The sequence below is a fragment of the Callorhinus ursinus genome, unplaced genomic scaffold (genome assembly GCF_003265705.2).
Source record: "Callorhinus ursinus isolate GAN/ISIS: 27379988/994484 unplaced genomic scaffold, GSC_fseal_2.0 scaffold2, whole genome shotgun sequence".
In the NCBI taxonomy this organism is placed as follows: Eukaryota; Metazoa; Chordata; class Mammalia; order Carnivora; family Otariidae; genus Callorhinus; species Callorhinus ursinus.
Genome location: NW_027397064.1, coordinates 22,653,364 through 22,678,715, shown reverse-complemented (window position 1 = coordinate 22,678,715; position 25,352 = coordinate 22,653,364).

Sequence of the window (25,352 nt, the reverse complement as noted above, 5' to 3'; positions counted from 1 at the left end):
GCATTATTTGTTTCAGAAGTACAGATCCGTGATTCATCAGTCTTGTACAATTCACAGTGCTCACCATAGCACATACCCGCCCCAATGTCTATCACCCAGCCACCCAATCCCTCCCCTCCCCCCCCACTCCAGCAACCCTTAGTTTGTTTCCTGAGATTAAGAATTCCTCATATCAGTGAGGTCATATGATACATGTCTTTCTCTGATTGACTTATTTCACTCAGCATAACACCCTCCAGTTCCATCCACGTCGTTGCAAATGGCAAGATCTCATTCCTTTTGATGGCTGCATAATATTCCATTGTGTATATATACCACATCTTCTTTATCCATTCATCCGTCGATGGACATCTTGGCTCTTTCCACAGTTTGGCTATTGTGGACATTGCTGCTACAAACATTGGGGTGCACGTACCCCTTCGGGTCCCTACATTTGTATCTTTGGGGTAAATACCCAGTAGTGCAATTGCTGGATCGTATGGTAGCTCTATTTGATGGAAATTATTGAATTGCATACAAACCAAATAACTGAAAAAAGAAAACCCTTCATTTGCCACAATATAAGGTGATATTTTTTGTGATAACAATACAAGGAGATGGGGTACCGAGAGAAAAGAAAAAAAATTGTTGAGAATGTAAACTATTAATATGGACACTTAAAAGATAGCAAATTGAATTAAATATGGAAATTACATGGATTTAATATAATACACTAGATATAATTTAGATATAGGAAAGACAATACTATATCTAGAGGTGAAAGTTACTGGTCTTTCTCTTAATCTGTGCAAACCAGAGTTACCACCTTTTCACCCTTTAAAGTAAAAGGATCGGAGGGGTTGGACACATAGTAGTCAGCAAATGATTTATTCAGTATTCACAAGAAACAAAATACTAGAAAAGGTTTTGGAGAAAGAAGATTCTTTATGAAAGAAGATAGTTTACCTGCTCTAGATTCTTGAAAATACCAACATATTGTTTAAAAAAATGAATTTTTGGTAAAATTTGATAAAAGTGTTTATGGGCTCTTTTAGCATACAAAAAGACCTTTTGCAAGATGCTCAGGCTCTCTGAACCTCAACTCTCCTATCTGTGAAAGTGGAGAAATAATGGCTAATTGCTGGAGTCTATGAAAAGTACATGAAAGAATATAGGTATATTCTCCAGAATATCTTCTAGTTAACATTTTCTTTGTGGAACTCATTTTGGTTTATCATATCCAAATTTTAGAGAGTGGACATATTTCTCAAAATAATATATTTGGCTGATGTTTACAAAGAAACAATGTATGTGCCCAAACTAACTACATTTTTAACAAAATACTACATGAGAAAATCTTGAATTACCTTCTAAAAACAATTGCTAGACCATCAGAATCACTTGTAGAAATTTTGAAAATAGACTGTCAACAAAGTGAATATATAGTATGTTTCCACCCACATAAACAACTGCGTAAGAATCAATATGTTGATTGGTGAACAATTGATAGTTTAATTATTTTACTTCCTAATGTGATTGTGTGTTCCTCACAAATAGGCAGTTTCTTTGTCTTATTTACCTTTTAGGACACTGATTGAGGGCTTTGGGTGGGCAAGTAACACATGAAAATACTTCATATATTTATAAAAAGGGAAATAGTCTACCAGTTAGTATATTGTGCAGAGCATCAGATTTTCATGAATGTGTCACTGACATTAAGCAGTTGATGCCTATATATCCAACATAACTACCACTTAGTAGGGGATCAAAATATGTGAGGAATCTTATAGCAAACCATGATAAGAGAAAGAAAACATTCATTATCACTATATATTTTTGAGAATGTTGTTGCTAAACATAGTATAATAGAATATTTACCTCCCAGAACTATCATGAAAAGAAGTCCATGCTCAGAATTATAATTTCACTGTTTTTAAGTAAAATGTACATATTTAAACCCTATTTTTGTTAAAAAAAATGTTACTTTGTAAAAAAAATACTTGAAGCTGCTTTCAATATTTTTGATGGATATACATAAAATATCAACATGTGTGCTCTTTTAATTGTCTGAAAATAGCTTGTGTTCATATAGAGTGGCCACAGTTTCATTTAAGATTTTGCAATCTGTTGCCAAATTTTACTCTTGTGTATCTTCTGTGATTGCCAAGCATCATATCAATAAACAAACTCTCTTTTAGAGAGAACCATACAGTGCTAAGAATAGCTAAATAAGCTACATAGAGGCTCTGAGTATGCATAGAATATCTATAGTTTTCTATTTTTGTGGCGAGGGTAAGGATCATCTTAACAGTTAGGTCATAACCCCTTTCACTTATTTGTGATTGCCCTAAGAAGTATTTAATATATTTGTAATATTTAATGATATTGGTGTTATGGAATTGAGCCGGCCTACAGTTGAATTAATTTCTGATTATGTTTAATAATTAAAAATCACATAATTTTCCTTCATATACACATAAAATTTTTACTTAAAATCCTTATGAAAATAATGCGAAGAAACAGCTTGAAAGACATCCAAGAAACGGAAAGCAAAACCAGAAACATGTCCTCAAGAGATAAACGATTAAAAATAGCTGTAGCAAGAACGCCAATATTTTGTTTCATAAGCCCCAATATTTTGTACTTTCTACACTCACTTAGTCATCTGTACTCTTTCCTTTGATATGCTTATCTTTTTGGCCAAAACTTGTCATTTTGAAGTAATAGAAATACATGATAGAATTTTAGAGACACGTCACTTGGAGACCATTGAGATGTTTTATTCACCTCTATATCCCCAGGATGTATTCCCAGATTCCCACAGCAGGCATTCAAAACATGTTTTTGAATAAATATATTAATCAATCTAGTCTAGTGTTTCCCAACCTTTTTCATATCGTAGAACACATGGGAAAACACAGAACACATGCCATTTTGTATGGCATTCTTGGGTAAATGGAGGAGGCTTCTCATGGCCAAAGATCACTGGCCCAAAGATTCTGGCCAGCCTAATGCCCTGTCCTGCTGCTTTGAGTGGCAGGAGAGGGACTGGAAGCCAAATCTACAGAACTCCATTTAGAGAGATCCATTGGAAGATGCCAAGCCTAACTATACTGGGAGCGGGAGGGGAAGACACTGCTTCCAAAAGTGGCTAAAGTTCTAAAACCTAGCTCTTAATTTATTCTGAAGAAAATTTAACCAAAAACACTGGACTAAGGTGTATTTTTCCAAACTACTTAGCATTTTTAAGTTACATATTTGCTTTGTTTTCCTATGGCAATGAATCTTAGTGACACCTAAATATATATGCAGCAGCAGCATAACATCAGAGACACCTTTGGCATTTGCTTATGGATACTATTGCCTTTGAATTTCAGTAGCCAATAGTGGTGTCTGGCTACTATTTGACTTTTGACTATCTAGTACAATCCCTAGATGTTTGCTGAGGATCTGCTTTCCTATGCCAGAGTCATTTCCAAGACTTTAAGGACTTGCCCAGATTAAGGAATTCATCCTGTGATCCATGACTTAGCACTAAATTTTGGATCCTGGCTGGATACACAAAGGAAAGAAGACAGTAAATGGGTGGGAAAAGAACATTTTTGGAATGCTATGCAACATGAGTGCCTTTTATCTTCTATCCTCTTTGCTCCATTAAGGCTGAGATACCTCTTTAGAACCATAATCATGGGCTAAAATGTCTCATGTTCTGTTTGGCATATTTTTGTTCAATTATCAGAAAAATCAATTATCAGCAAAAATAATAAGTCCCCTCAGTTAACATTCATCCCACTTAACTAATAAATAAGGTATAAGTCATCATCTTCTGAAATGACTTTAAACATAAAGGTGTTCCCTTTATTATGTTAACATTTAAATAATGTGCTTCCTTCATATAATCATCAAAGACAAAATCAACAACAAAAATGTCGTCAAGCTTGCTGAGCAATCGTGAAATTATGCATGTATGTATGGAGTGAAGCATTTACATAACAGGAGATAATATATCAAACATAACATCAGAATATTGTGGCAAGGGTGGGAATAAAGTGAATATGAACTGGCCTCTGAGAGGGAAAATAAATTCATTAAGTAAGAACCAGTGGAACATTTTGGATCAGCAAAGTTCTGACTCATGTTGCAAAAGAGAACTTCCTAATTCTCACACTACACCCTTCTCCTTGAGTCAGTAATAATCAAATTGGGGTAGATATTCCATGAAGTTAATATTGAACATCTATTATATGTTTCAGAAGCTCTTAAGGAAAACAGACAAAATGTATGATTTCACGGGGTCTGCATTGTAAATACACAATATGCCAACTGATGATAATAACAATGAAGAAAAATAAAACAAGGGATAGAATTAGAATTATGAAATCAAGGTGAGCGTTTTGATAGGGTTGTCAAAGATCTCCTTACAAAAAGAAGGCAAAGTATAAGGAATTGGGATAGGGAGGGAGGTGAATACAGAGGTGGGAAAATAAGGAGCTTATTTTTCATTGCTATATTTTCTCAGGGGGGAAAAAAAAAGCAATACAACGAGCTGAGAGTGGAAGTTTGAGGATCAAAGAGAAGGTATACAATAACTTGGGAAATGAATTGACCTGAGGGAAGCAGGGAGGTTGCTGGACAACACTGAGGACCCACCTCATACTTGTGATCATTTTAAACTATTACCAGTCCATGTAGCCACGCATTGTTCTCTAGCTACAGAAGTGGCTCAGCTACAGGTGGAGGATGAGTAGAAAGATGGGTTTAATTAGTTTTGGGGTTTGGGGGCAAGAACTTCAGGAGAGGGAAGCAAGGAAGGTGAGTGTGATCACCATGACGGATCACAGAATATGAGGCAATGAAATGAGGCTGGGCTGGTGGGTTGGATAGTGAAAAGGAGACTGAGCAATGGCTCAGAAATCCCTGTGTGGTTGAACTGAACTCGGAGCATTGCCTAGGGAAGCTGAAAGATAACTTCTGTGCCCGAAAGTATGAAAAGGCCTTGAGAAGGTTGGAAACGCAGACTAAATACTGAGTAAACATGGTGATAAAGTCTTTCTCCTGAGTGCCTAGTAAAGCTCTCAGGAGAAATAAGCAAACAAAAGAAACAAAACTAAAGAATAACGACTTTATCCAGAAAAATACAAACATGATCCTTGCTTTTTTGTACCCTAGTGACCAGTGTTGGTGAGCGTGTGTGTTTGTGTGTGTACATACGTATTTTTATGCCTCACGCTGCTAGAGATTGAAATCAAAATTTTACACTTAGATTGACTTCCTGGAGAAAATTCAACACTGAACAAAACTCTAAAATATTCTCTTTATCTGCATTCTTGACACAGATCATTGTTCTGGGTGGGTTACTTGTCTCCCTGCCCCCTACCCACCCTTAGAACTTCTTAGCCAGACTAAAAGATCATTGTTTGCTTTATATTACCTAGCCAAATTATCTTTTTCTGTGATTACTGAACTCTGACAATGGCAGTTTGTTTTCTTTCCTTGTCCTTATTGTATAATTTAAGTCTTTTCTCAAATTTCGTGTTTCAAAAGATAATTCTGACATCTAGACTTTCTTAGCAGGTGGGGGAGTGATTCTGAAACCAATGAATAAAACTTGCATATGATTTTTCTAATTATGATTAGGAATACAAAGATTTATGTACACATTCTCAGGTTGGGTAAATAAATAAGTACATTGGAATGGCAGTGAGGCAACTCACCATACCTCCCCTCAAAAGTAACTTTGAAATTAGATGTTCTTCCAAAAACTGGACTAATCTTCTGCACATAAAGGAGAATACCAAGCAATCCTATGAGTGCAGAGTTCTGGGTACCCCAATCACAGTGCATTAAGTCTCATCAGACAGTACAAGTATGATCTAATTGTAGCCAAGAAAGGTGTGCTCTAATCATTATGTTGTTCCAGGCCTAAAGAAAAACTATGTAACATAGAGATGTATGATAGCACCCTGAAAAAAAACGGAAGTAGATCCCCAACTGTAGTTCTCACCCACTGTTGTAACATCTGGCAGCAAAAGATGGGAAACTTATCCTGAACTTTGAAAGGGAATACTGAGAAAAAAACGCATATATAAATTAAAAGAATTAAGGCCCCCAATACCTTGTAAACATAGTGTTGCAATGGTGATTTTTTTAGAATTCTTTTTTTTTTTTTTAAGTGTAGCTGACACCAAATGTTCCATTAGTTTCAGGTGTACAATTTAGTGATTTGACAGGTTTATTCATTATGCTATGTTCACCACAAATATAGCCATCTATCCTGTTATATCGCTATTACAATATCATGCACTATATTCCTTACGCTGTGCCTTTTATTCCTGTGGCTTCTTCATTCCATACCTGGAAACCTGTATCTCCCACTTCCCTTCACCCACCCACCTTCCCTCTGGCAACCATCAGTGTCTGTACCCTTTCAGCAATAAAGCGGCAGTTAGTTGTGAATGAAGTCTTTTCTATTTTACAAAAGTAAACCTAGCATTATATTTTTTATAAATATTTTATTATGGAAAAATCAACATACAAACCTAACAGAAAATCATACAGTAGGTACTTACGTATCCACCATCAGGATTAGCATGACCTTTTGTGCTCCTCTCCTCCCACTCATTATTCTTCTCTTCCTTTCCCCTGCTCCATTCCCCCCACACCACTTTCTCCCCTCTCTTTTTCCTCTCTCTAAAATTAAACTCTTACAAATATGGCCGTCCTTCGTCTTTCTCCCTGTTTCTGTACTCAGATAAGTCTCCTCTGTCCCAGAGTTCTTATTCATTATTCCTATGTATTTTTTTATTTACTTACTACTTAGAAATGCTTCCACAAACAATGCACCCTCTTATTTTAGAGGTTTTTGAATATGATAAATAACATCATATTGTATGTATCCTTTTGCAACTAAACATAGTATTTTTGAAATATGCATAGAGATCTTACTGAAATGTGTATAGAGTGCGGCCATGAACTGAATGTTTATATCCTCCCAATTTCACATGTTGAAGGCCTAATCCCCAGTACAATAGTGTTTGGAGGTGTAAACGTTGGGAGGCAAATAGAGTTAGATGAGGTCAGGAGGGTGGGTGGAGTTTCGATGATGGGATTAATGCCTTTATAAGAAGAAACCAAAGAGCTTGCCTCTCTCTCTCCACCATGTGAGGATACATCAAGAAGGCAACCATCTCCAACCCAAGAAGAGGGCTTGCACCAGACACTGGATCTGCTAGCACCTTGATCTTGGACTTTCCAGTCTCCAGAACTGCGAGAAAGAGGCACCAAAAGAGAAATTGTCCCCCTATACTAAGTATCACTAAATGCTGGGTTTAAGTATATGAACATTTTATGGTAGGTATTGTAAAACTGCTCTCTGAAGTGTTTGGAATTTACACTCTAACAGCAATAGCTAAGGATTCCTGTTTCCCCCCATCTTCACTAACACCAATAATTAGTAATATGATTATTATTATTAACTTTTCCATTCTGTTGGATATGAAAAGGTATCTTATTGTTATCTCCCTTTGCATTTCCTTGGCTGTTAGGAAAGTCCAGCATCACATTTTCCTAAGCAATGTATTAAGTGGTTCTATATAGTAATTCCATGAGATGTCATATCAAGGTATTATGTTTCTCATGTTGGTCCAGTATGTGAGCACTACTAATGATTCTGGGTGGAAGAGAGAGAAGGTCATAATCTCTGAACTTCAAACTGGAACTACAAGTCTTGGGGGATGTTGACTAAATGAGAACCTGAAGAAAGAAATAAAAATATAGTCGTGAAGACTCCAACTTCCCTACCAACCTTAGAGGACTTATATGACAATGTGAATGGTCTTTAATGAATTTAATTTTCAGGTTGTACAGAAGTGAACTATTAGGCTGTCTCACTTGTACAATAAAGACTAATAATTAACTCATTGCTAGTGGTGGGTGACAATTAATATGATGCTAGTTAGAGATTTCTGAAGAGAACAATGGGCTTTTACAGTTTACCAAGGCATGGCATGAAGTAGGCTGTTGTCTGTATCAGATACCATCAATGCCCCTGCCTCAGCCTCTAGATCAATTGTGAAGAATTTCTTTTTTTATTAAAGTGATCAAAAGTGTCTATATCGAAGAGTCATGGAATGGACTCCCCTTGCGCACCAAATCAAATCTTCTCAGCTCCACTTCTTATTCTATCCAGCCACTGCTGCAGAGACAGGTCTGTAACAGTTGCAACCTGACCACACCTTACATCAGGCCCAGATGGAGGGCCTCTGCCTACCTTCCTGTACAGCCAAGGCTTTCTCTGACACCACACTGTGGGACCCTAAGGAAACCCAACCCTCACTCATGCACTTGCATCTTGGAGCGCATGGGAGTTGATGATCCATGGGGCAGCCCTTGGCTAATGGGCATGGGATCAATAGATAATTGCTTCTCTTTTCCAAGTGAACTGTCCTGGTACATTATAAGGATCTAGGAATCAGTCTGGTCTTTAAGGTTGATTAAAAAAAAAAAAAGGAGACTCCAGCAAAGCAGATTATGAAGGAAATCTAAGTGAGATAAGAAGAAAATCAGGAGACAGAAAGGAATAATTGTGGGAGCAAATTCTTATGGGGATGGGAGTGAGATACAGTATGTAAGTGGAGGGTTTAGCTATAGATTGGAACAGAGAAAGTGCATCCATTGTAACAAGATGAAAGTTAAAATATATGAGTACAGGGGTGAGCTAGCGCGTAAATATGGTAGCAGGTGTATGAAGTTCTCTTCTGATTTCCTTAATTAATTCAGGTAAATTTAAAGCATTGTTATCAGCTGAGGGTGGGGAAAGATGAAGGGATTTGGGATGGAGTTTGAGAACAGAGAAGAGATGTTTAATAAAGAGAAGAGAGAAGAGGAGGGGAATAATAGTCCTGGAGAATGAAGGAGTGAGGTGACTGGGGAAAGTATCAGAATTAATGGCAACCCCCGTCTTTATATCTTTTCCCATGCACGAACCCATTTTAAAAATACCTTTCCATAATTATTACAACTTTAAACCCTGCATTCTTAGAACATTTTAGTCTACTGCAGTAGTTCTCAAAGTGTGGTCTCTGGACCAGCAACATCAGCAACACCTGGAAACTTATTAGAAAGGAAACTACTGAGGCCCTCCCCAGACCGGCTGAGACTGAAACTGTGTGGCGGGGCCAGTGATCTGTGCTTTAATAAACCCTCCAGGTGATTCTTGCAAGAGCCAAAGGTTGAGATCCATTGGCCTATGGTATGTCCTTATTTAATTTACCTTTGAACAAATTATCTGTGTACAGATGATTTATAAAATTATTCTTTTAAAATAAGAGGATGAACACAAACTTTCATTTTAGAGTGTGTTAATATCTAGAACTATTTTCTTTAAATTACAAAGTCAAAATATTTAGTAAAATACCAGTTACACTACTTTTGAACCAAAGCTATTGTAATTAGTAAATTGAATTTGAGGCACTACAAAAATTCCTATAAAATGTAAAAAAATATATTTTCTCTATTGGTTAACTGATGCATAGCCCAATTTTCCTACTACATTTTTAAGAACTGACAGCTGTTGATTCACATTATCATAACATTGATATTAACACTGGATGTTAATGAAGCATAAATTTGCCCAGATTTAACACTGATATTTTAGATTGGAAACTGAACTGAATTTACAAAAAATAATAATTAATATATTGAATATCTTCTTCTTATTTGATTTTTTGATATGCTAAATTACTAACCAATTTATATGTATTTTCAATGCCATCAATATGACTAAGAACAGAAACATTTTTTGAATAACGAGACACATTCTACAAAATAAGAAGAACTGGGGGCGCCTGGGTGGCTCAGATGGTTGAGCGTCTCCCTTCGGCTCAGGTCATGATCTTCAGGTCCAGAGATGGAGCCCCACGTCGGACCCCCAGCTCAGCAGGCAGCCTGCTTTTCCCTCTCCCTCTGCCTCTCCCTCTGCTTGTGCTCTTTCTCTCTCTCAAATGAATAAATAAAAATCTTAAAAAAAAATGAGAAGAACTGTAATGCAGATAGGGTATTTTTATTACTATTCAAATGCATGTTAAAAGTATTTCAATAACTTGATACTTAAAAGGGATTATAAAGTTGCAGCTCTATTATTGGCAGTTATTGATGAGAAATACAAAAGCAAAAAAAAAATCTAAAAAAATTTTTTTTATCATTCTCAGTAAAGAAGTTTTAATGTCAGAGTTGTTTGGATGCTATACAGGTTATCTTGAATATAATATATAGTGCAAAAAAAGATTCTGTTGCCAAGAACCTATCCCCCAGTACACTATAAGAAAATGCCCCCTTGATTTGGTCAGTAATAGAAAACACAATAGTGCTTTATATTGCAAATTCATCACTGATTCCCAATTTCTTGCCATCTGGGGATTACTACAATCTATTCTATCTCCCTCAATGTCTGATACCCACTCAGGAATTATTTGCTACACATTTTAGCGAAGTGATCATCATCATAATCATCATCAGAAGTATATATTAAGTATTGACTGGTGTAAAAATGAATAAAAGATACACAGCTTTGTCTCCTTGGAGCAAAATAAAAACAAGAAGTTTCACTGCATTTTGCTGGGGTTTTTTTGTATTGTTCCTATGTTCTCTTCCTCATTTTTCTTTGTCCAACTGCTCCTATGACATTACAATTTAAATAATATTTAATCAAGCTGACATGAGATGATATCTGAAATTTGCTATAAAATACTCCTGAGGTGGGTATGGCGGAGGGGTGGGAGAGAATATAAATGAAATAAGATTTGATATTTATTGGTAACTGTCAAACCTGGATCAATGGGTACATAGAGGTTCGTTACTCTTCTATTACTATTGAATATGTTTGAGTTCTTCCATAATAAAAAAAAGTTTAACTACATTTAGTATCGTTAGGAAACTAGAATTTTACTGGAAACCTTGAAATAACTGGAGGCATACAGGAGTGTTACAAAACAAAGATTGGGAATTAATGTTGATGCTTATGGAACAAATTTTCACAGTAAGAATAAAAAAAAAGAAAAGAAAAAAAAAAACCCAAACCTGGTAGTAAGTAGATAGCATAATAATCTTTCTAGAGATTGATAGGGAAATAGCACCAATTTTCTCATCACTTTCAATTTGTGGTAATTATGAATAATTCCAAAGTCTCCCCAGGGTGTTTCCAGGGTGTTTTGACATCTGAACTGAACTCAGTTTCTGATGCAGCCTGTTACCACGGGCAACAGCTCAGATCCAGCCTGGGTCTGTGTTGTCTATCAAGGCACCATGTTGGACAAGGCATGTATGGGAATAAAGACTGGTGGAATGAGGTGAAGGCTAAGATTTTGAAAGAGAATTATACTAATGAGTTCCACAACTAGATGAAATCACAGAGCTTTCATAGGTATCCTACCAAAGCATAATGAACACAAATTTTAGAGTCCACAGGCCTGTGTTTGAATTCCTTGTCTGTCTCTCACTTTGTCACAAGGGATAACTTTTCCTCTGAAGTTTTGTGGGGTTTTTTGTTTTTGTTTTTGTTTATTTGTTCTCTCTTGTAAAACAGGAATGATAATACATATCGGAAAGAGGTGTTGTAAGCGTTGAGTAATACTGTGTCTGTAACACTCCTAGGACATAGGAGATGATATAGGAAACAATAATGATTTATGCTAACACGAATTACATGCTCCTGTACCTGAAACAGACTAAGTTCTGATGAGCTAAATTCTGCTCCCATGCTATCAGGGATGCAAATGATACAAAAAGGGAGTGTGTGCAAATTCTAAATATCCCTTCAGTGATACCTGTGGGTACTATGCTTGAGGTTCAACCTGGCAGCTTCAGAGCTAGCCATGGTAATACCATCTGGACATGCAGCATTTGGATGGGTTGGTCAAGTAGAAAGGGGAAAAATTCTAATGTGAATAGTGGACATATCTTTTGATCTATCGATTTCTAATGTTGACAGACCTAGCCAGATTAACCAGGAGCTGAATGGAGAAAATACCTATCTTGGACTACTATCGAGCTGTAAGGCAAACATTTTATTTTATATTGTTTGTTTTTGTTTTCTTAATAAATGAAGACCTTCTTGCTTTAGACAACAGGCATGGAGATGGCAAAGTTGATATAAATGATTTTTGCTTATACCTATGAGGTTTTAAGTGATTGTTGCATCCCCAACACCTAACACTGACCATTAGAACATCCATTTATTCATAGACAAATAAATATTGAGTGTGTACTAAGTTCTAGGTACTGCTCCAGGTGTTCAGGATATATCAGCAAATGAAATACATAGAAGTCCCCCATAGAGTTCACATTTTAGAAGGCAAAGGCAAAAAATTAATGTTTCCTAAATTAATGTATACCTCAAGCAGCCCCTGCAGGCACTGAGAAAACTGAAAATTCTTAAAGAATTAAATGTTACCACATCTTACACTTTTATCTGTAGTTCTCTTCCTTTCTGCTAGAATGTAAATTACAGGAAGGCAGAGATCTTTGTTTGGTTCACTGGTGGTGACTTTCACTATGCTTTAGTGACTTATTTCTTAAATAAGTACTATGAGCCATCTGCTCTATTAGTCTCTCTATCCTTGGCAGTTCCAAGGATGGTTCAACTGTGCACCAATAGCTTCACAGTAACTGGTATTATCAAGAACCAAGAGTCCCTTCCCATGGCTGCCTTTCACATAGTGGAAAATCCTGGCCATCTTTCTCTTTTTCTTTCTCTTCATGATTTTTTCCACCTACCCACAACTTTTCGTTAGTGGGTGATGTTCTGAAGGTCATTATTCATCCAATAAAATCCTAGGCCATCTCCCCAGAAAATGCACATAGTCATATACATACATACATATTTGGTATTTGATTTCAAGGGTTTCGTTGAACCAAAAAACCTCTGGGCCATGGAACCAGGGTTAAGAAGTCCTGATTTAAAAGTATGGCATGGGGTGCCTGGGTGGCTCAGTTGGTTAAGTGTTTGCCTTCGGCTCAGTTCAGGATCACGGGGTCCTGGGATGGGGCCCCCTGCTCAGCAGGGATCTTGCTTCTCCCTCTCTCTCTGCCCCTCCCCCTGCTTGTTCTCTCTCTCGCTCCCTCTCTCTCTCTCTCGTTCAAATAAATAAAATCTTAAAAAAAAAAATAAAACACACACACACACCAGAAATCTACACTATGTCATTTACTTTTGTCTGATTTTTTCAAACTTCTCCTAGTTCTTCAGTAATATAAAATTACTCATTGAAGAAAGTAAAATCACTCAATTCATATTTCAACCTGGATATCTAAGTAGTTTGGAAGCAGTAACTATTAACATTACAGCTAAAATTTATATTCACAGCTGCTCTGATTGATGTGAGATTTATTTGTAGTTGTCCATGTATGAAAGTGATATCGTATAAAGAGTTGTTTCTGTTGTACCAAATCCATTTGGCTTGAAGCTGTTTCCTTCAAAACTCCTTTGTCAGATACCTGGAAATACTTCTGGTGTGATTCTAGAATGATACGCCGTCTGATGTTTCTGATAATAATGACAATAACAACAGCGTAGTTACAACACAATAGGGCACTCCTGTTTGTTCAATCAAGGCGCCCTAATGTTTCCATAGCAACTCTCTTCTGTTCCCATGTTCAACCTTTGCCATCCAGCAATGATACAGTGAAATTCTTTGACTTATTAATGCCATCCTCCTTTTCCATATTTATTTGCTTTTTTCCTTTTTCCCTTCTCTCATTCCTTGTCTTCCATTTCCCAATCTCATTCTCACATATCTTTTCCTACTTTGATATTTATCTGTCTCTCTTCTCAGCTTCTGAAATGTTATTTATTTTGCGTCTATTTTCAAACCAGTGACCGTTTTTCTGAATCATATATATCTGATATATATGATAATATATATGATATATATGATTATATATATATATATATGTCCAATCAACTTAAAACCAGTTTAACTGGCAAAGTAAGTGACATCTCATTCATGAAGTCAGATTGTCATGTTGCCAGGACAACTGCAGATATGATCAAGCTCAAATCCTTCCTCAAGGAATATACTCATGTTGTCATGACAACCTATATAACTTGGTTTAAGTGTAATTTCTGTATGGAAGATGTGCATATACTTTGGTTAAAATCAGGAGCATTTGATAAATTTCTGTAAATTTTCACACTTCAAGTTCACCTCAAGCTTCCAAACTAAAAGTAACCAAATTGCTAACAGTTTAAAACATGAGACTTGTACTATTCTAGTGAAAAACATTACATTGTTGATACAGAAGCTATGATAATGTAAGCTATGACTTAATGAGTGATACTTTAAAAGCTACCGGTAAGGGCGCCTGGGTGGCTCAGTCGTTAATCATCTGCCTTCGGCTCAGGTCATGATCCCAGGGTCCTGGGTTCAAGCCCCACATCGGGCTCCCCGCTCCGCGGGAAGCCTGCTTCTCCCTCTCCCACTCCCCCTGCTTGTGTTCCCTCTCTGGCTATCTCTCTCTCTGTGTCAAATAAATAAATAAAATCTCAAAAAAAAATAAATAAAATAAAATAAAAGCTACTGGTAAGTTGTGGATTTTTTTTTGCATGATTAATCTTTGAAATTTGGATGTGTAGTGATGAGATCCGTGGGTCCTTACTATCTATGGAGACAGTAGTGGAATAAGTTTTGTATTAGTGGTATTTATGTCTTAAATAAATCCAATGATCCTTCAAATAGAAATACATAATGAACATTAAATGTTAAACAAAGGCAAGCTTTGATAAGAGTGAAATTTTATTACTGCTCCACTAATTATCTCTCTCTCAAAGGTTTCAATGATTCACTGATACAGAAGGCTTTAAATGCCCTCCTTTGTGATCAAAAAACCTTCTCTTTTCACTTCATTCAGTGCTGTATTGCTAATATCGACATTGGATACTGAATAACTGACAGAGTAAAAACTGCTTTGAAAATTTGTCTTCTCAAAAATAATCTCTTCTATTATCATCTCTAGAATGTATCACATGTCACATCTCTTTACAAATAATTCTAGTGTGGCTTTTGACTATTCCTTTTTTTTCCTGTCTTATAAATCTCAAATTGATCCCATTTCTGATCCCTTAGCATCATTTCTTTGGCACTTATGTGGAAGAATTGTGATTCAAATAATATTCAGTGGGCTCTCTAATGTCAGCCTCCACCTTGTCCTCCCAGGAACCCAATTACATAAATTTACAGCAAAGCTCCTGAGAGAGTTCACGGATGGGCTTTAGAGTGTCTAAAAACACACCTGAAATTGTATGCAAAATTCTAAGTGTATATTCACATATGCACTTTTTAAAAAATATTTTATTTATTAGAGAGAGAATGCAAGTGGGGGGTGGGGGAGGGGTTGAGGGAGAAGGAGACGGAGAATCCCAAGCGGACTCCACCTTCAGTGCGGAGCCCTATCCCATGACCATGAGATCATGACCTGTGTTTAAGCTAAGAATCAGATGCTTAACCAATTGAGCCACCCATGCGCTCCTGCTTTTTTTTTTTTTTTGAGGAAAAAAAAAATCTCCATAACTGGCATCACATTAGCAAAGGAGCTATTACCAAAAAATATCAAGGACCACTACTTTGGGGCATAATATGGCATTGAAAAGCATCCATGGTGAAGTGGGGAAATCTAATTGTAAGTCAAAAGAGCTGGTTTTCAAATCCCAAGTTTTTCCCTACGAGTGTATAGGCATTATATATCGTAGTATAAATTTTAGGATATACCAATGATTGATAGTTCTGGAAAACAGTGAAGTCTATTACAGGAAATTAAAAACTAAATGCAGGCAAAATCATTAATAGTAATTCAATTTAGAGACTATTATTAATGTAAATTAACTTCCACATAATATTCCTCTAAGAACTGATAAGGAAGATTTTTTTTCTAAGAGACAGGAATAGGAAAAAAATGAAATAAATTCTAGAAAAATAAACTGAAGCATTTAATATAGTTTGTATTATAGACACACGGATAAGTCATTGTCCTTAGATTATAAATTCCTTAAGATGAAAAACTTTAATAAACCTCTTTATAACTACAATGTGCAATTAGCTTTGACTGGATTTGGCAGGTTACCAATAAGTCAATGAACATGTTTCCTAAGGAATCTTCAAAATCAAATTAGGTGTTTTCTCCCTACATATGAAGAACTTTTCTGATACATATAAAGAATGATTTCTCTTTAGGTAAAGATAGAAAGTGAATTTTAGGTAGAGAAAACTAAAGCAATTGCAAATCCCTGTAATAGTGCCAAAAACAGAACCAAACCAAAAGAAATAACATCCCTTAAACTTAGCGGGTCTCAGTGGATAAGTTGAACATGAAAAAGCAATAGATTGGCTAAAGGGAAAAAAAATCTGCCCAAGAAAATGATAAATAAGAAGAAAACCAAGTTAAGAAAGTAGTACTTATATAAAATAAATACTCCTCTGAACATTTTATTTACTAGAGGAGTAAGCTAATGTTTAGTGCATTTAATTTAGCACTGGACTTAGAACTCCACCCAAATAAGTTCATTTGGAAGGAGAAAACTGTGTCTCAAGTGACCCGGATTCCAATGAACTATCTCACACATAGGATAGCCAGTAAAGCAGTGCATGAAGCAGGAGCTCAGGGAAGGAGACGGGAACCTCCTTAGCCTGTGATGGAACCCATGTTCGCAAGAAAGTTTCTTGAAGAAAAACCCATCTTTGGGGGGCGGTGCACTTGGGGACTGCCACATGTCCTTGAAGTGGCTCACCTTTGTTGGAACATACAGAATTTGCAGTTGTGGGAACTAAACAGGTCGCTGTAAGAAAAAGGAGAGAGGACCATGAAACTCACTGTGATACCATCAGTTATGCCAACCAACTGTCCCTTCACATTCCTGGCTGGAGTTACATGGCAGGAGATTATACATGCTGTGACTTGGTTGTAAACTTAAAGGAACGCAAGAAGAGTGAGGACCCCACCATGCCCAAGCCCAAGCCCAAGCCAGCACCCCCAAGCCAGCATCCCTAAGGGAACAGAGACCGTGACCCGTCAGAAAACTGTTCTGAGTGCCAGCAAACCCTTGCAGGAAGATGCTGGCCTTGCAGGTAGTGCTCGAAGTCTGTAAACCTCAGGTGATTTCTTGCAGGTACATGATATAGGAGAAGAAAGCCAGATGCAAGGAGAGCCTGGGGATAGAAGCAGTTTACCATTCCCTATCTTGTTAGTGATAACGTGTTCAAGCCCAAAGAAAAGTAGATTTCAGAGAAGGAGATGCACACGTGATCTAAAAGTATCTATAATAATGTGCCGAAATTTAAAAGAAAAAAGAACAAAAGAAAAGCGTGATTTTTTTTTTACAAGATAACAAATTCCATGCCAAAGTTTTCAAAACCAATTACTAGACCAGGTCCTCCAGAGGGACACAGTCTAACCACAGGCTGCCCCACTGCCCCACTACCTGGACCTGCGATGACTGCAAATGCTCGATGAACCACTAACATTACCTTCATGATGCAAAGCACTTATATTTCTTTTCATTTTATTTTCATAAAGGGAAAGATAGCTTCCTGAATTGCTGAAGAACAAGCAGAAACAATAACCCTTGGGGAAACGTATCAAGAGACTATTGCGGGGAACCAACTCAATGTAAACTACTAGATACCTGCCCTTCAATTTTTACTTCTGAATTTTCCCCCTACCTTTAGTTTTTACTCCCTACTATTCACACCCAGGGAGAAAGGCCTTATATGCTCATGTGGCCTCAGGTCTCTGGGTCTGATTTTTTTTTTCATCAAATTTCTGGGACTCAAACGCATCACTTTTTAAATATCAATCCCAACTCCTAACAGTTCAGCAAACTCCAAATTTGAGGTCATCACACAGTATATTTAAAAACTCTCTGGATGTGTGTACCACATAATACCGGAAGCTGACTTTGGAATAAGCGGGTGCTCTGCCAGAGACTCCGGAGCAAGTGGTCTGTTTCTTTGTGACCTGGGGTTGTCAGAGCAGCCCTCCTTAACCCCGCTCCACTCACAGTATGTTTCTTCATTTGTCAAGAGTATATTTCCATGGAAGTTATGAGGGCAGAATTGGCTGAAAAATTATGGGTAACCACAGTGTTTTCTGCAAACTCCCCACCCCCAAAAAAGTCGTGTTGCTAAAAAATGCCCCGATGGTTCCAACTCTGCCATGTTTTCTTCTAAACATTTATAATGTCCATTATTTATAAATGTGTGCTTGGGGAGTTCAGAACTAATTTTTTTTTTACCAAAAATGGAAATAAATACAATTATCACCCAAAAAAGCACAGGTGAATGACAGAAATTATTTGGAGTTTGGTGGTGGGAGTTGAAGGAGGTATCCCTAATAGCCTCCACACCATTACAATAAGCATTTGCTCTTTGTATCTAAAATGTATTGAATGTATCTTGTAGCACTGTGTAGTATTTTGTAACATAGCACTATGTTAGGTGATGGTGATTTAAACAATTGCTGGAGTGTGTCACAAAACCCAGTGTGAGGCAGGGTTGGGGACAGAAGGAAAACTGGGGCACTGAGAGTTCCATTTACTTAGTGAGTTAAGCAAGGATATTGACTTTGTGGCAGTCAGCACCTATGGGGTGGTTGACTCAGGGGCTGAGTCAGACTAATTAGCTCTCAGCCTGGAAAGCCCTGACAAGGAGTGAAGACAGAGAAAGCCACAGTAATGGTGCCAGAGTGTTCCAGCTTGGGCATGACAATTCAAGCTAGCTTGGGCTGAAAAAGATAAATACTTGGACAAGTGGACTGTGGTTGGAAAAAAAAAAAAAAAAAAAAAAAAAAAAAAAAAAAAAAATCAGAGCACATCAGGCCAATAAATAAGAGCAGAAGGCAGTGGGTCAGGATCCATAGCAAGAGTAAATAGAGTAAGTAAGTTTTTCTGCAGCAAGGCTTGAGGTTAAGTAACCTCCAGCACAGGATTTTTAATGGGAAATAACCATACATAATGTAAGCCCATCTGGTCTTACAGGAACCACTTTGTAAAGCTGAAAGGGAGCTTTAGACAAATTTTTAACAGACGTAAGTCACTGTCCTTGCCATCGTGAAACTAGTTCCAAAGACAAGATATGTACAGAAAAAATTAAAAAAATGTTATTGTGCTCATTCTGCAAATAAAACCTCATGGTAAGCCGTGGAAAGGATGCAAGCGTGAAACTAACATGGTCACTACCCTTAAAGATTTTATAGTCTAAGGAAAAGATAAATATGATGACAAAGTTTATTGCTTCATGAGAGAAGTGCCAGATAAGTAGAAGTAAGTATGAGGCCAGCTCTAAAATGACAAAACCTTGAACTGCTAGGGACAGTGGTACTTAGATTTCAATGGCAAACAGTATTTAAACACAGAGTTAATCATCTCAAGCAAATGTTTCCTTCAGGGAAAGAAAAGTCCTGCCAATAACAGATGGAGACCTGAAAAGATTGCCCATTTAGTTAAGCAGTAATGGAAGCCAGTGCTGTTGACAATCACTTCAGCCACACCTGCATTAAGAAAAATGACACCTGGGCGCCAAATTGTGTGAGTGCTCGTGTGTGTGTGTGTGTGTGTGAGTGTGTGTGTGTGTGTGTGTGTGTGGTGTGTGTGTTTGAACATTCTTAAAAATTGATGGTCTTCCTTAAATACTTCTATTCCTGTTATTCATTATTCAAAAGAAATTTTATTAACCTCGAATTTTAAGATGTGTCATTTATTGTATATTTGTTCCCATTTACTTTCATTTTTTTTCCTAGAATTAAAAAAGTTTACCTTGGAAATTCACAAATTAGACTTCTTTGTTACTTCTCTCCTTTCACCAGTAAACCATCTTTGTGTTCTTAAACAAATTGACAAATACAAAATGCCAATGAAACTCAAATGGGCCATTTGAAAATAATAAATTGGAGCCAAATAATCCGTAAGTTCTAAACAGAAATTGTGCTTTCCCATTTGTTTTAGATTATGCCAGTCAACATATACTAAATAAAGAGTAGAAACTTGGTAAATGTGATTTTATTAAAAAAAAAGCTCCATTTAAGTAGTTGAAAAACTGATTCTGAAGTATGTCCTAAAGGAATTGATTTTATCATAGGATCTCTAGAGACTTTGAGTTTAGTTGCTCAAGAAAGTCAATACTCTCTCATAAATCAGAAATGATGGGTGTGGTAATGGAGCATTATGAACATTGGAAAGAAAGCAAAATTATTTCAGAAGACATAATTATATGACTGGAAATTCAAGTGAATCAACTGAAAAACTTTTGTGAATTGAAAAAAGAAAGGGAATTAGGTCCCATATGCCTGCCATAATGACTGAGAAGTTCAAGAATTACCAGGTGAGCCTTATCACTTTAAGTGGGGGTCCAATACCATGTTCATGGGTCTTCCTATAGTCAGTTCATCACTCCTTTTTCATGGTAGGTTGACTATTTTACACTTTTAAAATTATTTTTGTTCTTAGCTATACAGTTGACCCTTGAACAATGGGTGTTAGGTATCTCTAATCCCCATACATTTGAAAATCCATCTACAATTTTTGATTCCCCAAAACCTTAACTGTTAATAGCCTACTGCTGACCAAAAGCAATAACACAGTTGATTAACATATATTTTGTATATTATATATATTATATACTGTATTATTACAATAAAACAAGCTAGAGCAAAGAAAATACATTAAATAAATCACAAGGAAGAGAAAATACATGTATAGTAAATGTAAAAAATCCATGTGTAAGTAGACAAGCACAGTTCAAACCCATGTTGTTCAAGGGTCAACTGTGTATTACATAATATTCACGATGGACTATTAATTGAAAATAGGAAGCATGGGGCATGGACACAGTGGCTTGTGGGGGCCTCCAGCAACTGGTGGGGAGGGACAAGAGGCACAGGGACTCGGCCCTGGGGTGGCCTGGACACCTGGTGCCGGCCCAGGGCTAGGTGGAGACCAGAGGAGCTGCAGGTTCTGGGGGTTGAGGGTCGGAGGTAACATAATACCTCTATGGCAGTGGAGAGCAGAAATGGAGATCAGGCATCCTTGCCTCGATTTTAGTGGAAATGCTGCCAGTCTTTTCCCATTAAATAAGATGCTGGCCTTAGGAATAAGGTTTATTAATATGGTGAATGATACGGGATTTCTTAATATTTAACTCAACTTTCACTTATCAAAAATGTTCTACTCTTTCATGAAACCGGCATGCAAGAGATTAGAAGCCAAGTGGCTGGGCAGGAGTGGGGTTGCCCCATCCCGGTGAAAGTGAGGACCCTGGTGTCCTGGAGCAGCCGGGGGCCGCCATCCTGGGGGAGTCCTCCCAACCCTGGAAGGAACTTGGCCCAGCCTTGCCAGAGATGTGTTGCAGGGGAATCTGCTACTGTGTTTTATAATGAGAGGCAATGATTTTGTCTTAAATGAAGACCTAAACTTGTGTCACTTATCACCCATGTGAACTTCTGATCATCTGAAGTAACTGGAGAAATACAATAACAAAGCTTAGTGTCTGACTCATTCCATGAGGGTATGCTTTTTGACTTTTTGTACTCTTATGTTGCATTCCATGGCATAATCCTGAACAATGGTGAAATCAAAGATCCAGCAATTTGAACTTACTATATTTTAGGTTGATTCATATAACAGCCAAACATGTCCTGGGATACAAATAAATAATGTTTACCCTGATAAATATAGCCCCATTATGAGTAAATTGTGTTAATGCTGGTGACTAACTGGTAACCTTCCTTGTTCTCATCCCATTTCCATGGAATATATCTTTCAAATCCCCCCATCTGTTGAGCAAACACTTGGAATGTAATATGGATTCTTAATGCTCTAAGAGGTTGTGTTCTGGCATGAATAGCTTAAAAAAAATTTGGCTTAAGCAACCAATTGGATCATTTTAGCTAATATTCTGTTTGAACAACAGTTTCTATTTGATTAGGATTTTTCCTTCCTTTGTAATTCCCCAAGCTTGCCTCTGTTATGTTTCATAGGAAATGAATCTGTCAGCAGAGAACCTATATTGATACGTAAATTTATCATTTTTTTCTTTAGTGCTCGATATTCTTTTCATCTAAATTTCAGAAACTGACTTCAAAAATTCAGTTTCCCTTTATCTGTATTCTCAATAAAATTTCACCCAGGCTTGGGTGATTTAATATTTATATCCATAGTTTCTAAAAGTCTTATGTAAATAAAGATTGAAATGTTAATTTGAAAAAAGAAAAAAAAACAGGAAGCAAGGATGTTTACATACAACCTTTTTTTAGATGATTATAGAAAATTTGATATTTTTGTAGATTTAAGGTGAGTCATTCATTTGTTCAGCAAATATAGAATGAATGACCACTGTATTTCAGGTATTATGCTAAATGTTGGGTCTAAAATAAACAAAACAGAGAAGATTTCTACTCTCCTGGATTTTACAGTTTAGTTGGTGAGATAATAAATATAGGAATAAATATATAATTATAAACTCTTACAATCACCATGAAGAAAATGAAAAAGATACAATAAGAACATAGTATAAGTTGAAAGTCAGGTAAAAATCCCTAAAAAAAGTGAATATTGAAGATGAGATTGATGAAAATTGGGAGCTTCCCAGAAAAAGAAATGAAAAAAGGGTTTGGTAAAACACAACAACAACAACAATACCTTTGTGGTAAGAGCACTGTACCCAGAGGAAAACTGCACTTAGAGAGTTAGGCAATGAGACATCCTTGTTGCCCCTCGAAAGAAAATTTGACTATTTTATTTTTTTTGACTTTTATGTTAAATACAGTTGGAACCATTAAGTAGTGGAATCAATTTATTTACATTTTCAATGATTTTTATGACTTCTATGTAGAAATGGCTAATAGGATGGCAAGGATGAGAGCAGGGATGCCACTTAAGAGGCTCATAATTGCTATAAAGCAAATATACTGAGTGACTTAGATGAAGGTAGGGGGCAGTGGAGATGGACAGAAGTAGATATATTTGAGGGGCACCTGGGTGGCTTGGTCGGTTAAGTGTCTGCCTTCAGTTCAGGTCATGATCCCTGGGTTCTTGGATCGAGCCCCATGTCGGGCTCCCTGCTCAGCAGGGAGTCTGCTTCTCCCTCTCTCTCTGCCCCTCTCCCTGCTTGTACACGCTCTCACTCACTCACTTTCTCTCAAATAAATAAAATCTTAAGAAAAAAAGAAATAGATATATTTGAGAAAGTTTTGGCAATGGACTGATGAGGATTTGATGCTGGATTCTGGGATATGAAAAATGGGAAAATGAAAAGGTAAAGTTTGTAAGTCCAACACTTAGAATAGCACCTAGCACAAAACAGATACTTAATAAATAATTGTCCAATGAATGAATGAATGCCTGTATAAATCAGTGCACGTGTCATTTAATAAAATGAGGAAAACTGGAGAAGTTTTCTGATAAGACATTGAGTTTGATATGCCTGTGAATATTCAGAGTGAACCATTAGAACTATATCAGGAGCTTGGAAAAGAGTAAGAATCTAAGATATGAGTTACAGACAGAGTGATGGTACTTAAAGCCAGTGAGCATATAGAATAAGAAGAGGATTCTAGATTGAGCCATGAAAAATTCCAGTATTTAGAGGATGGGCAAAGAACAGGAGTTAATGAAGAAGACTAATGAGGAGCATCCAAGTGTAGAGGTGACATTCTGGACAGTGCAACAACAAGGATGTCAAGACAGACACTGCTTTACGAAGGATGGGGTAGTCAACTGTGCCAAAACATTTAGTTACACAAAAATTTTAAAGTCCATTAGATTTTGCAACACTGATATCATTGGTAATCTCTGTGAGAGCAAGGTTTATGAATGATAGAGGCAGGGACAAACGGGTGTAGGTGCAATAGTGAGTGAGAAGTCAGGAAGTGGAAAATGCATATGTGGACAACCTAATTATAAGTTGAATTTATCTGATTCACATTCTTACCAAGTATATTCAAATGTTTCTAGAACTCTAGAAATTAAACATTGGTAAGAGATGACAGCAGAATGATTGTATGTAGTTTTTCACTTATTAGAAAGAAAACCACTCGTTTTATTAACTAAAAACAAAACTAAAAAAGAATAGAAATGTGAAGATCTCCTTATGTTTTAAAACAGAAAACTGAAGATTTCAAAACATCAATCATGAATGCTATCTTTGGCTATTTTTGATGTAACTTGTGGAAAACAATACAGTATTGGGGGCAGAAGATTAAAAATAGAATGACGGTATGGAGCAGAGCCATCTGGAATCCACTTGGAAGGCCTGACAGACTATTACATAATAGAGAAATACACTTAACTGAATTTTTGAAATTTCTTCACAGTAGCTGAGATGACTGCAACTAATATATAGAACTGAAAAACAAAACAACAACAATAACAAAAAGTCTTACTTAAAACCATTTGTTTATCATGTAAAATGCAAAAATAATGGACACTTCTCAAAATTCTAAAGAGAAGAGAGTTTGTGAGATTTATATCACCATGAAATGGGTCAATAAATGGTTGGGAAACCAAACTCTGGAGAAAATGCTATAATTTTCTACTGCTGATGTTCTTGGAGATGTCTTGGTTCCTATACTTTTTGCAATCTCTCCTCTCCCCCAATTCAGTTCCCCCATTTTTAACTTATAAGTTAGTTTGAGTTACCTCCTTGTACCATAAAAATATTTAACCAACACATCTTGTTTTTAGCAGTAGCCAAGAAAAGGAAAATGGAGAGACTGCTTTCTTCAAATACTAGTGTTTGGGAAAAGAAAATCTAAGTGAAAACAGTTGTGTTAATGTCTAAAATTCTTTACATACATACACACAGATCGAGAGCACAAGAAAATGACGAGGACCTGAGGTGACACAGAAGGAAATTAGTTAAGTTTCATGATAGTAAATTCACATTTATTCCCTTCCATTTAGTTAACTTGGATAACAATTTCTTAATCCACATCTTTAGTTTAAGTTTTCATTTGAATGGAAAGATAAAATTTTAAATTGAAACTGTTTCTTTTTAGTCTTATCCTGTAGAGTTTTGTCCAAGTTAAGGCATATCTATGAATAAGAATAGACAAAGTAGAATAACATTTTAAAAAAATAATCCTTCAAAAAAATTTTTTATAAAAAAATCCTTCAACCATGGTTTTGTCAAACAATATCAAAGAACATTTAAGGGTTACAAAATCAAAAGAAGTTATTTTCTGAAGTTTTTTAAAACAGAAGAAAAAAGAATAAAGTGCCAAAAGAATTAACTACTCTGTTTTACATTCTGCCTTGATGCAAACACACACACACACACACACACACACACACACACACACACACACTTTATTCTATTGGAAAGTTATACTCAAAA